An 11,402-nucleotide genomic window follows, 5' to 3' on the forward strand; every position below is an offset into this window, starting at 1 on the left:
CTCCAGTATTCTTGCCCCAGGAATTCGATGGACATAGGAACCTGGTGGGCTACAGTCCATGGGGTCACAAGGAGTCAGACACGACTCAGTGACTAACACTTTCACTTTCAACTCCCATTCACTAAATTACCGCTTGGAAATCTGCTGTGTGTTGGGCTCTGATTGTGCATTTTAAATGCATTATTTAAAATCCTTACTACCATCCCATGTATGTATGATGTAGGAATTATTTCAATATTAAGGATAGGAAACTGAGATTCAGAGGGCTGTCACACCCTAGATCAGTTCAGTTCAGTTCAGTCACTCAGTTGAGTCTGACTCTTTGCGAATTCATGAGTCACAACACTCCAGGCCTCCCTGTCCATCACCAACTCCCAGAGTTTACCCAAACTCATGTGCATCGAGTTGGTGATACCATCCAGCCATTTCATCCTCTGTCGTCCCCTTCTCCTCCTGCCCCCAATCCCTCCTAGCATCAGGGTCTTTTCCAATGAGTCAGCTCTTCACATCAGGTGGCCAAAGTGTTGGAGTTTCAGCTTCAGCATCAGTCCTTCCAGTGAACACCCAGGACTGATCTCCTTTAGGATGGACTGGTTGGATCTCTTTGCAGTCCAAGGGACTCTCAAGAGTCTTCTCCAACACCGCAGTTCAAAAGCATCAATTTTTCAGCGCTCAGCTTTCTTCACAGTCCAACTCTCACATCCATACATGACCACTGGAAAAACCGTAGCCTTGACTAGACGGACCTTTGTTGGCAAAGTAATATCTCTGCTTTTCAATATGTTATCTAGGTTGGTCATAACTTTCCTTCCAAGGAGTAAGCGTCTTTTAATTTCATGGCTGCAGTCACCATCTGCAGTGATTTTGGAGCCCCAAAAATAAAGTCTGACACTGTTTCCACTGTTTCCCCATCTATCTGCCATGAAGCAATGGGACCAGATGCCATGATCTTCATTTTCTGAATGTTGAGCTTTAAACCAACTTTTTCACTCTCCTCTTTCACTTTCATCAAGAGGCTTTTTAGTTCTTCTTCACTGTCTGCCATAAGAGTGGTGTCATCTGCATATCTGAGGTTATTGATATTTTACCTGGCAATCTTGATTCCAGCTTGTGCTTCTTCCAGCCCAGTGTTTCTCATTGATGTACTCTGCATATAAGTTAAATAAGCAGGGTGACAATATACAGCCTTGACGTACTCCTTTTCCTATTCAGAACCAGTCTGTTTTTCCATGTCCAGTTCTAACTGTTGCTTCCTGACCTGCATATAGATTTCTCAAGAGGCAGGTCAGGTGGTCTGGTATTCCCATCTCTTTCAGAATTTTCCACAGTTTATTGTGATCCATACAGTCAAAGGCTTTGGCATAGTAAATAAAGCAGAAATAGATGTTTTTTCTGGAACTCTCTTGCTTTTTCCATGATCCAGCAGATGTTGGCAATTTGATCTCTTGCCACCTCTTCTTAATACCTTCTGCTTCTGCTAGGTCCATGCCACACACTAGTAGGAGGGGAAAGTCTGAGAGTTGAACCCAGTCCCTCTGCCCCCAAAGGACATGCTCTTCCCACTCTGATATGTGCTCTTTGTTTATTCAACGTTCCTGCCGATGTGTGTCAATTTTTTTTTTCTGGAAAAATCACAGAATTGTACCTCAAGTACTTGTAAAGACATTTGTTAAAGAAATAAAAATCCATTTTTATTTGTTTACTTATTAAAAACATTTTTTGTTTGCACTGGGTTTCCGTCGCTGGGCGTGGGCTTTCTGTAACTGCAGCTAGTGGAAGCTATTCTTTTGTTGCAGCACACAGCCTTCTCATCGCTGTGGCTTGTGCTGTTGCAGAGCACGGGCTCTAAGCACACAGGCTTCAGTAGTTGTGGCTCATGCGCCTAGTTGCTTTGTGGTATTTAAAATCTTTCTAGATCACAAATCAAATCTGCGTCCCCTGCATTGGCAAGCAGACCTGGGAAGTTCTAGAAATCCATTTTAAAACACAGACCAATGCCATGTTCCAATAACAGAAAATAAACTTATAGATCCATTACATGAACTGCTGCTTCTAAAATAACCATGTGGTTCCCAGAGAGAGGTTGTTCCTCTAACCATTGATGATGTGCTGGGACTTCCTTAGCTTTAATAAAATTAGGTCTGGCTCTTTAAACGAAGCAAGAATGATGCAGAACTGAAGTCACCTTCTGGCCCAGAGTAGGATGTTGCCCATGGCTGCTGAATGTGTCACTGTGATGACACTAAGTATTTGGAAGAACTAGTGAACAGCCAGAGGTTAAGGGGAAAGCAACTGTAAGGCTAATACTTGCTAAGGTTGCTATACTAGGAAACTATCTTATTGAAGACAAATGATCTCTTTGGGTAGATATTTTAAGGATGCAGATTGTATTTTTTTTTTCTTGCTACATTTTTTTCTTTGCTTATTCTCCAAAGTATCCCAGCTAACTGCCTGCAGCAGAGCTAGACAATCTTTCCATAAAGGACTAACTAAAGAGTAACTGTGTTTGATGTTGCAGTTCTCATGGTCTCTGTTGCAGCCACCAGAGCCTGAGAGCAGCCTTAGACAATAGGTAAGAGAATGAGTTTGGCTGTGTTCCAATAAAGCTTTATTTGTTCACCCCTGGGCTACAAGGTCAAAAGCACCTAATAATGAATATTGCTTCTACTTATATGGCCCCAAAACTTTCAAATCAAAGAAACCAAGTTACGTTTATTATTATTTTTTTTTACAGCACTATGAATGTTGCATCATTCACACCCAACACTGAATGTGACATTTCTTTAATGTGAATGTTTACCAGACTTGTTACAAATGATTTGGATGAGATCTTTGGTATTTGCTTATCTGCTGTATTTCTTAGTGGCTCTGCATTCAAACAGAGAAGGATCTGGATGTGGATGCTGGGAGGGGCCTCCAGGATGAGCCTCCAGGCATCCAGAATCACACACCAAGTTGCAGTGATAGGGTGGTATTTGATGAATAGGTGATGAATATTTTTCTACACCTGCCATCTCTGGGACTCTAAAACAGTTCAGACTAGTAGCAGGGTAATTTCACTTGAATAAAGAAGTGAAGTCTCTCAGTCGTGTCCGACTCTTTGTGGCCCCATGGGCTGTAGCCTGCCAGGCTCCTCTGTCCATGAGATTTTCCAGGCAATAGTCCTGGAGTGGTTTGCCATTTCCTTCTCCAGGGGATCTTCCCAACCCAGGGATCGAACCCAGGTCTCCTGCATTGTAGACAAACGCTTTACCATCTGAGCCACCAGGGAAGTCCTTGAATAAGTTACTGGAATTTTCCATGGTCTAAATACATGCTAAGTCTTTTAAAGTATGAGGCTTCCCTGGTGGCTCAGGTAGTAAAGAATCTTCCTGAAATGCAGGAGACTTGAGTTTGATCCCTGGGTTGGGAAGATCCCCTGGAGAAGGAAATGGCAACCCACTCCAGTATTCTTGTCTGGGAAATCCCAAAGGATCGGACACGACTGAGTGACTAACACTTTCACACTTCCAAAGCATTGCTTATGATTAAGCAGTTGGTCATGAGTGAGGGATGAGTGATAGTTGTTCAGTCGAGTCCGACTGTTCTCGCCCCATGAACTGTAGCCTGCCAGGATCCTTTGTCCATGGAATTCTCCAGGCAAAAATACTGGAGTGGGTTGCCATTTCCTTCCCCAGGGCATCTTCCAGACCCAGGGAATGAACATGGGTCTCCTGCACTGCAGGCAGATTCTTTACCATCTGAGTCACCAGAGAAGCCAATTTGTCATGCAAACTCCTGATTTTGTTTGTTTGGGTGTTTGTGTGTTTGATCACTCAATGAGGTATCATTTTTTAGATAGCCAATAATAGCATATTCAATATGGCTTATGAAGCTAATAAATTAACTCAGTTGCAGCTCTTTTCCTTAGAGATTTTTTTCAGGGTTATGTTCCTTATAAAAGAAGACACTCATTTACATATTTTTCTTAGTTATGATGATAATATGCTAATACGAAACTTTTATCTCTAATGATACGGAGTGTGTGTGTGTGTGTGTGTGTGCTCAGTTGTGTTCAACTCTTTGAGGCCCCATGGATTGTAGCCTGCCAGGCTCCTCTGTCCATGGGATTTTCCAGGCAAGAATAGTGGAATGGGTTGCCATTTCCTACTCCAATGATATAGTGATATAGAACCTCTATGATAATATGAAAATCCAATAATGTATCATTCCTTACAATCTTAGTTATCAATCACATTAGGATGTCATAGCATATTAGATTTTGGAGCTCAGCTTCTTTTTAGGGAAGAGACAGCATTAACAATTTAAAAATTATTTTGAAGGAAGTCCCTGGTGGTCCAGTGGTTAGAACCGTGCTTCCACTGCAAGGTGCCTATTTTCAATACCTGGTTGGAGAACTAAGATCTCACATGCCTTTCAGTGCAGCCATAAAAAAAAAAAAAAATGAAGGAAACATCAAATTGTGAATTAACATTAGATTAGTTGCTCAGTTGGTTAAATGCAATAACAGGAGAGAACTACCCAGAACAATAGGGGGCTCGCAGTAAGCATTAGTTTCTAAGAGCCTGAAGTGAAGTGAAGTCGCTCAGTCGTGTCTGACTCTTTGCGACCCCTTGGACTGTAGCCTACCAGGCTCCTCTGTCCATGGGATTTTCCAGGCAAGAGTACTGGAGCGGATTGCCATTTCCTTCTCCAGGGGATTTTCCCAACCCAGGGATCGAACCCGGGTCTCCCGCTTTGTAGACAGACGCTTTACCGTCTGAGCCACCAGGGAAGTCCGAGAGTTTATTTCTATTATATAAATATCAGCCATACTGTATATTGTGAGGTTAATTGTTAGAAGCTGTGCCATCAGAGTTAGGAATTCTGTTTTCTAAATGGAGGAACATAGCCTATTTAGAGAGGAAAACAGAGGCAAATATGAATAAAATTTACTTACTGTCAACCAAGGCCTTCAAAGATTGAAGCTTTAAGAAATTTTTTAAAATTTGATTTGTTTATTTTTGGCTACACTGGGTCCTTGTGCTGCCTGTGGGTCTTCTCTAGTTGCAGGGAACAGACACTGCTCTCTAGCTGCAGTGTGAGAGCTTCTTATTGAGGAGACTTTTCGTGTTACAGAGCACAGGCTCTAGGTGGGCAGGCTCAATGGCTGAGAAAGTGAAAGTATTAGTCGCTCAGTCGTGTCCCATTCTTTGTGACCCCATGGACTGCAGCCCACCAGGCTTCTCTGTCCATGGGATTCTCCAGGCAAGAATACTGGTGTAGGTTGCCAGTATTCCTTCCTGACCCAGGGATCGAACCCAGGTCTCCAGTGATGAAGGCAGACTCTACCTACTGAGCCACCAGGAAAGACCTCAGTAGCTATGGTGCGTGGGTTTACTACATGTAGTTGTCCAGAGGCATGTGGGGTCTTCCCGAACCGAGGATCAAACCTGCACCTGCTGCATTGGCAGGCAGATTCTTAACCACTGGATCAACAGGGAAGTCCCAAAGATTGTTTCCAGCTAAAAACAAACCCCTTATCGACATGCCCTTGCTTTATCTGATTTCAGGTAATCAGAAATACACAGATTTGACAACATCCCTTTGAGAAAAACTAAAAAGTAGTACTCGCAGTTGTAATTTGAATGGTGAAGGTGATGGTGAGCAATGAGATTCAATAACAAACGGATACCCAGGGGCAGCGGGAGGCTGCGGGCATCTCTTACCCTGTGGACCTTTCACTGCTGGGGTAAGCCTATCCCTCTGAAAGTTCCTTGCCCAGCTGGGCAGTCCTCTGTTGTGGCCAGGCCTATTTGCTCTGAAGGCTTTCAGATCATTGCTTTAGAATGCTGATTGGCCCTTCTGATTTGGATTCTCCTTTGCCCCCAGGGAATTTGGTGGCCTCATGATCCCCTGGGATAAAGGGAGAACATTTCTTGCAGTTTTACTAACTTTACCCACAGGCCCCTCACCTACCCTGCTGGCTGGTGGCAATGGGTGGAAGGTAGGGGTGGGGTCAGCAGGGAAAGAAGTCACCTTATGGGAATGCAGTGAAAGAGAAAACAGAGTTGGAAGACAAGTTGTTCTCCCTTTATCTTATAAAGTTCCACTCTGTAAACTTGATACGACCCCCAAGTAGATTATTGCTCACATTCTCTGGTATTCTCTGGATGAGATTTTCATTTGTGGTTGTCATCAGTGGAGCAGAGTTATTAGTTTTGAGAGAGTCTTTGGAAAGCAGTACTCACAGGCTACATGACCGATGAGCCAGTATCATACATAAATGTTACAAACAGTATTAAATACATGCAGGGGTTGTTCACTTCCTAAGTTGTGTCCTATTGGTTGAGACCCCATAGACTGCAACATGCCAGGCTTCCCTGTCCTTCACTATCTTCTAGAGTTTGCTCAAACTCATGTCCATTTAGTTGGTGCTACCATCCAACCATCTCATCCTCTGTCATCCGCTTCTCCTCCTGCCTTCAACCTTTCCCAGCATCAGGGTCTTTTCCAATGAATCTGCTGTTTGCATCAAGTGGCCAAAGTATTGGGGCTTCAGAGCCAGCATAAGTCCTTCCAATGAATATTTCAGGTTGATTTCCTTTAGGATTGACTGGTTTGATCTCCTTTCTGTCCAAGGATTCTCAAGAGTCTTCTCCAGAACCACAATTCAAAAGAATCAATTCTTCAGCAGTCAGCCTTCTTTATGGTCCAACTCTCACATCCATACATGACTACTGGAAAAACCATAGCTTTGACTATATGGACCATTGTTGGCAAAGTGATATCTCTGCATTTTTTTTTTCTTTCCTGTTTTTTAATACGCTGTCAAGGTTTGTCATAGCTTTTCTACCAAGTAGCAAGTGTCTTTCAATTTTCTGGCTGCAATCACCATCCACAGTGATTTTGGAGTCCAAGAAAATAAAATCTGGAACTTTAGTGCCTGCATCATGAGCCACCAAACGGTTCTGGGGACACCAGCCCAAACTGAATTTGCCCTTTCCAAAACCCTGAGCCATGACCATTTCTGCCCTTTATTTTCAGATGTGTCTAATTAAGCACCATTCAATGTCTACTGTTAGATTTTTCCTGATGTGTTTCATATCTGAATTTTGTGTAACCACTGAGAGTGTGGTTCTCCAGGGCGGTAGCTACATCACACAGGTTTTGTTGTATGATCTCAAGGCGTTCGGTACAGAACATGATACTCTGTAGTGAGTCAATTTATACTAACTTTGAAAGAAAAGGTCACAGCCAAGCAGAGCTGCCCCTATGTGGGGTATATGGGGTCCCAGTCTTCTTTATTTTTTTAAAGGCTCTGTCTAACTAAACACTGTGATTAAAAAAATGTTTTACAAAACCTGTGGGTCCCTTGAAAGCATAGTGATTCACTGATGAAGATTCAGAATAATGGATAGAAAGAGGTGGAAGAGATACTTCGATATGTATTTATCATCCATTTGTGGCAAACCTCCAAGGACCTTCTTTTTCTGTCTAGGTCCCAAGATCTTCTCTTCATGGTCTTTATCATCAACTGTGCTACTCTTGGATAATTTCATATCCCCCCCCCCAAAAAAAAAACACTTAAATGCAGAGTACATCATCTGGAATGCTGGGCTGGATGACTCACAAGCTGGAATCAAGATTGCCAGGAGAAATATCAACAAGCTCAGATATGCACATGATACCACTCTAATGGCAGAAAGCAAAGAGAAACTGAAGAGCCTCTTGATAACAGTGAAAGAGGAGGGTGGAAAAAGCTGACCTAAAACTCAACATTCAAAAAACGAAGATCATGGTATCCAGTCCCATCACTTCATTGCAAGTACATGGGGAAAAAATAGAAACAGTGGCAGATTTTATTTTCTTGGACCGGCTCAGAAGTATACAGACAGTGGGCTGGGTGGGGGACAGTGGGAACCTTTGAGTAGGGAGACCTGAGGATACTCTGAACTGAAGAAGGCACAGCCTCCGTTTTCTTGGAACTAGGCTCTCCCTGAAGAGCGTTTGACTGCTGTGGAATGGGCATGGTGAGCCATTAGGGAACCCTGCCCTGCCTTGCCAACAGGTGAGGTTGACAGAATACCCTCTGGGATAGAAGTCTCTGATTGGGAATAATCTCGGTGGTTTCTTCAACACCAATCTCTTGACATAGACCTAGCCCAACAATCACACTCTTTCCTGTCTCTCTTGCTATCCTGTTTCCATCCTCCCGCCGCTCTGCTGGCCCTGGTTTGGTTTCTGAATTTGCTGCCTGCCCCGGTGTCCAAGCACAAATGTCAGTCTTTTGCTTGTATTCCTAACCCAGCATTGACTCAGTGTTACGTTATGGCGGGAGCCTTGGACTTGATGTCAGAAGACCCAGGGCTGAGGCTGGCTCTGTGACCTTGGGCAGGTCACTGCATGCCTCGGAACTTCTGTTTCTTTATTTAAAATGAAGATAACGATGCTTCACTACTTACATTATGGGGTGTTTTGAGGAGAAAAATGAAGTACTTTAGCTTAAAAGAGTAGTGTGCTATACTTAGCCATGTCAGACTCTTTGTGATCCCGTGGATGGTAGCCCACCAGGCTTCTCTGTCCAGGGAATTCTCCAGGCAAGAATACTGTAGTGGGTAGCCTATCCCTTCTCCAGGGAATCTTCCCAACCCAGGAATTTAACTGGAATCTCTTGCATTGCAGGCAGATTCTTTACCAGCTGAGCTACCAGGGAAACCCTAGAAGAGTATTATCTAATACTTAAATAAAACTTACTTTGTGTTGGGCAATTGTCTAAGTGTTTTAGATATATTGACTATTTTAATTCTCAAAACAACCGTATGAAGAAGAAGCTGTTAATATGGCCATTTACGGTGGGGAAGTTTAGGCACAGAGAGATTAAGTAATTTTCCAAAGAGTAACACATTTATTAAATATAAGACCTGGGGTTTTAACCTGGCACCCTGATACCAGAATCCATCCTTTGAACAGCCACATTATATTGTTTATCTAATTGTCGCCATAAGAGCTAACACTTACATAAGGCTTAATGTATTCCAGTGTGTGGGCTCAGTCACTCAGTCGTGTCCAGTTCTTTGTGACCCCATGGACTTTAGCCTGCCATGCCAGAGATGGTTCCAAATGTCGTTAACTCACTTAAATCTTACAGAAGTCCTTGGAGGGATGTGGAGGCAGGTATTGTGGTCATCTGTATTTAAATCATTTGTAAAAAACGTCCACCAATGGGAAAATGGGATAAGTAGGCGTAGCTTTCCCTGTTCCTCCCACGAAGTGCAACTGAAGGCCCTGTACATTATGTAAAACAAACACAGGAGGGCTCAGACGGATGGAGAGAAGGCAGGCTGACAGGGGACTCAGAATCCAAGGGACCGTATGATCGTGAGTCCCCTGTATTTTCTTTTTTGCCTCATGTATCCCAGACTTGGAGCTGAAGAAGCTGGCAACTTGGAAATGCCGTTGAGAATGGACAAAAGAAGCCCCAGCAGACGCCTGCTCTCTCCAGCCAAAGGAGCAGCCTAGCAAGACAGAAAGGTCTTAGACAGTAACCGCTCTTCTCCAGCCAACCACTACAGCATATCTGTGGCCCCATTTCCACCCCTGCCAGACTAGATCCCCGCCCTTGTGAGGCTTATACCCAGGAGCCCCATTCTCTTTGCCAGGATGATGTCCGGAAAGGCAGAATAGAGAGCCAGGACATTCATCCGTAGCCCTGGGAGATAATGAGGCCTCCTCCCGTGCTGTCAGTGGAGATCAGCAGAGAGCCATCTGTCACGAGTGGGGTGCCCTTCCCCCATCCCCATCCCTGGGAAAGTGTTGAAGGTCTAATGGGGTGTCAGGATTTCCCCCACTGCCTGGCAGTAGTGAGGCCCTCTTACATCTGCAACAACATGTCAGTGAGGCTGCGAGAGGAGCAGTCATGAAGACCTCCGAGCTGTCCACCCAGAGAGCTAACAGCACTACTGGCCTAGTGCAGAGTCGAACTCCCACCCACACCCAGCAGTAAAGAGGAGTCCCACCTCGGGGGTCCACGACGGCCAAGTGGAAACCTGTGCTTCTGCCCCCACCTGACAGTGAAGAGGTGGTCCCTGCTTCCCCACCGCCCCCCCGCCCAGACAAAGTGATGTTACAGGACGCCGGAGACAAGCAAGGCTTAAATAAGATCAGTCTCCTAACAGAGGCTTCCCTGGTCCCTCAGTGGTAAAGACCCCCTGCGAATGCAGGAGACCTGGGTTCCGTCCCTGGGCTGGGAAGATGCCCTGGAGAAGGAAATGGCAGCTCACTCCAGTATTCTTGCCTGGAGAATTCCGTGGACAGAGGAGCCTGGTTGGGTTATGGTCCATAGGGATGCAAACGATTTGGACGTGACTTAGAGATGAAGCAAGGACAGCAACAGTTCCTCGCAGAATGCCCCATATGTCCTGGATTCAATTTTAAAAATCGCTCATCACACCAAGAACAAGAAAGAGCTCAGACTAAATGAAAAAAGACCGATCGATAGATACCAACACCAAGACGTCAGAGACGTCGAATTACCTGGCAAGGATTTAAAGCAGTCATCATAAAGAAGCTTCCGTGGCTTATTTCACTTAACAAAATGCCCTCCAGGGAGGCCTTTCTCAGGAAGGAGAGTAAAAATAAGAAAATTAGGTCCACGTGCACTCATTTTTTCTTATTTTTCCTTCTAATATCTTAAAGAACTCTTTGACAACTTTCTGAAATACTGCATCCGAAGTGTCCCCTAACATAATGATTCGAATTTCTCGAAATCTACTAACTCTCTTAACAACTTAGAATGTGTGTTATAGACAGCGGTTGAAAGACATTCCACCGATTCTCATATACTGCCTTTTATTTTATCAACAACTCACTTCACAGTTTCCCTTGCTTATTTCCCCAAATCTCTTTTTCTGAACTTTTTAAATCAAAAAGCAGAATTTAACTATAACGTACCCCTGAGATTTCTGATCATAGTGTCAACAAATTTTCACCCTTTTGTTGTTATTGTTACCTCTGTTTATATAGATTAATTGGCATCTTTTATCTTTGAGAATCTTTGTTATCACTAACAAGCTCCTATATTCCTTTCTGGTTTTGTATCTTTTTTCCACATCTTTCTCAAACTATAATCTTGCTTTGCGTTCTTTTTTCTTCTTTATTTCCACCATGACATTTTACCAGTACTTTGTCCCTACACTGGAAACCTAATATTATTTATTATTATTTTTCTTTCTTGCTCCTGTGAATTGAAAAAGATAGATTTCAACATTGCAGTAAACTTCTTTCCTTTACTAAATTACCTCAGAACTAGAGGTTTCACATCGAGTGCTTTACACAACAGAAATCTCAGAATCAATTTTCGTTTTTCACTAAAATGAAGGATGATAGTGATTATACAAAATCTTTTTTTCCTATCGTTAGGT

The sequence above is a fragment of the Ovis canadensis genome, chromosome 3, assembly GCF_042477335.2.
Source record: "Ovis canadensis isolate MfBH-ARS-UI-01 breed Bighorn chromosome 3, ARS-UI_OviCan_v2, whole genome shotgun sequence".
In the NCBI taxonomy this organism is placed as follows: domain Eukaryota; kingdom Metazoa; phylum Chordata; class Mammalia; order Artiodactyla; family Bovidae; genus Ovis; species Ovis canadensis.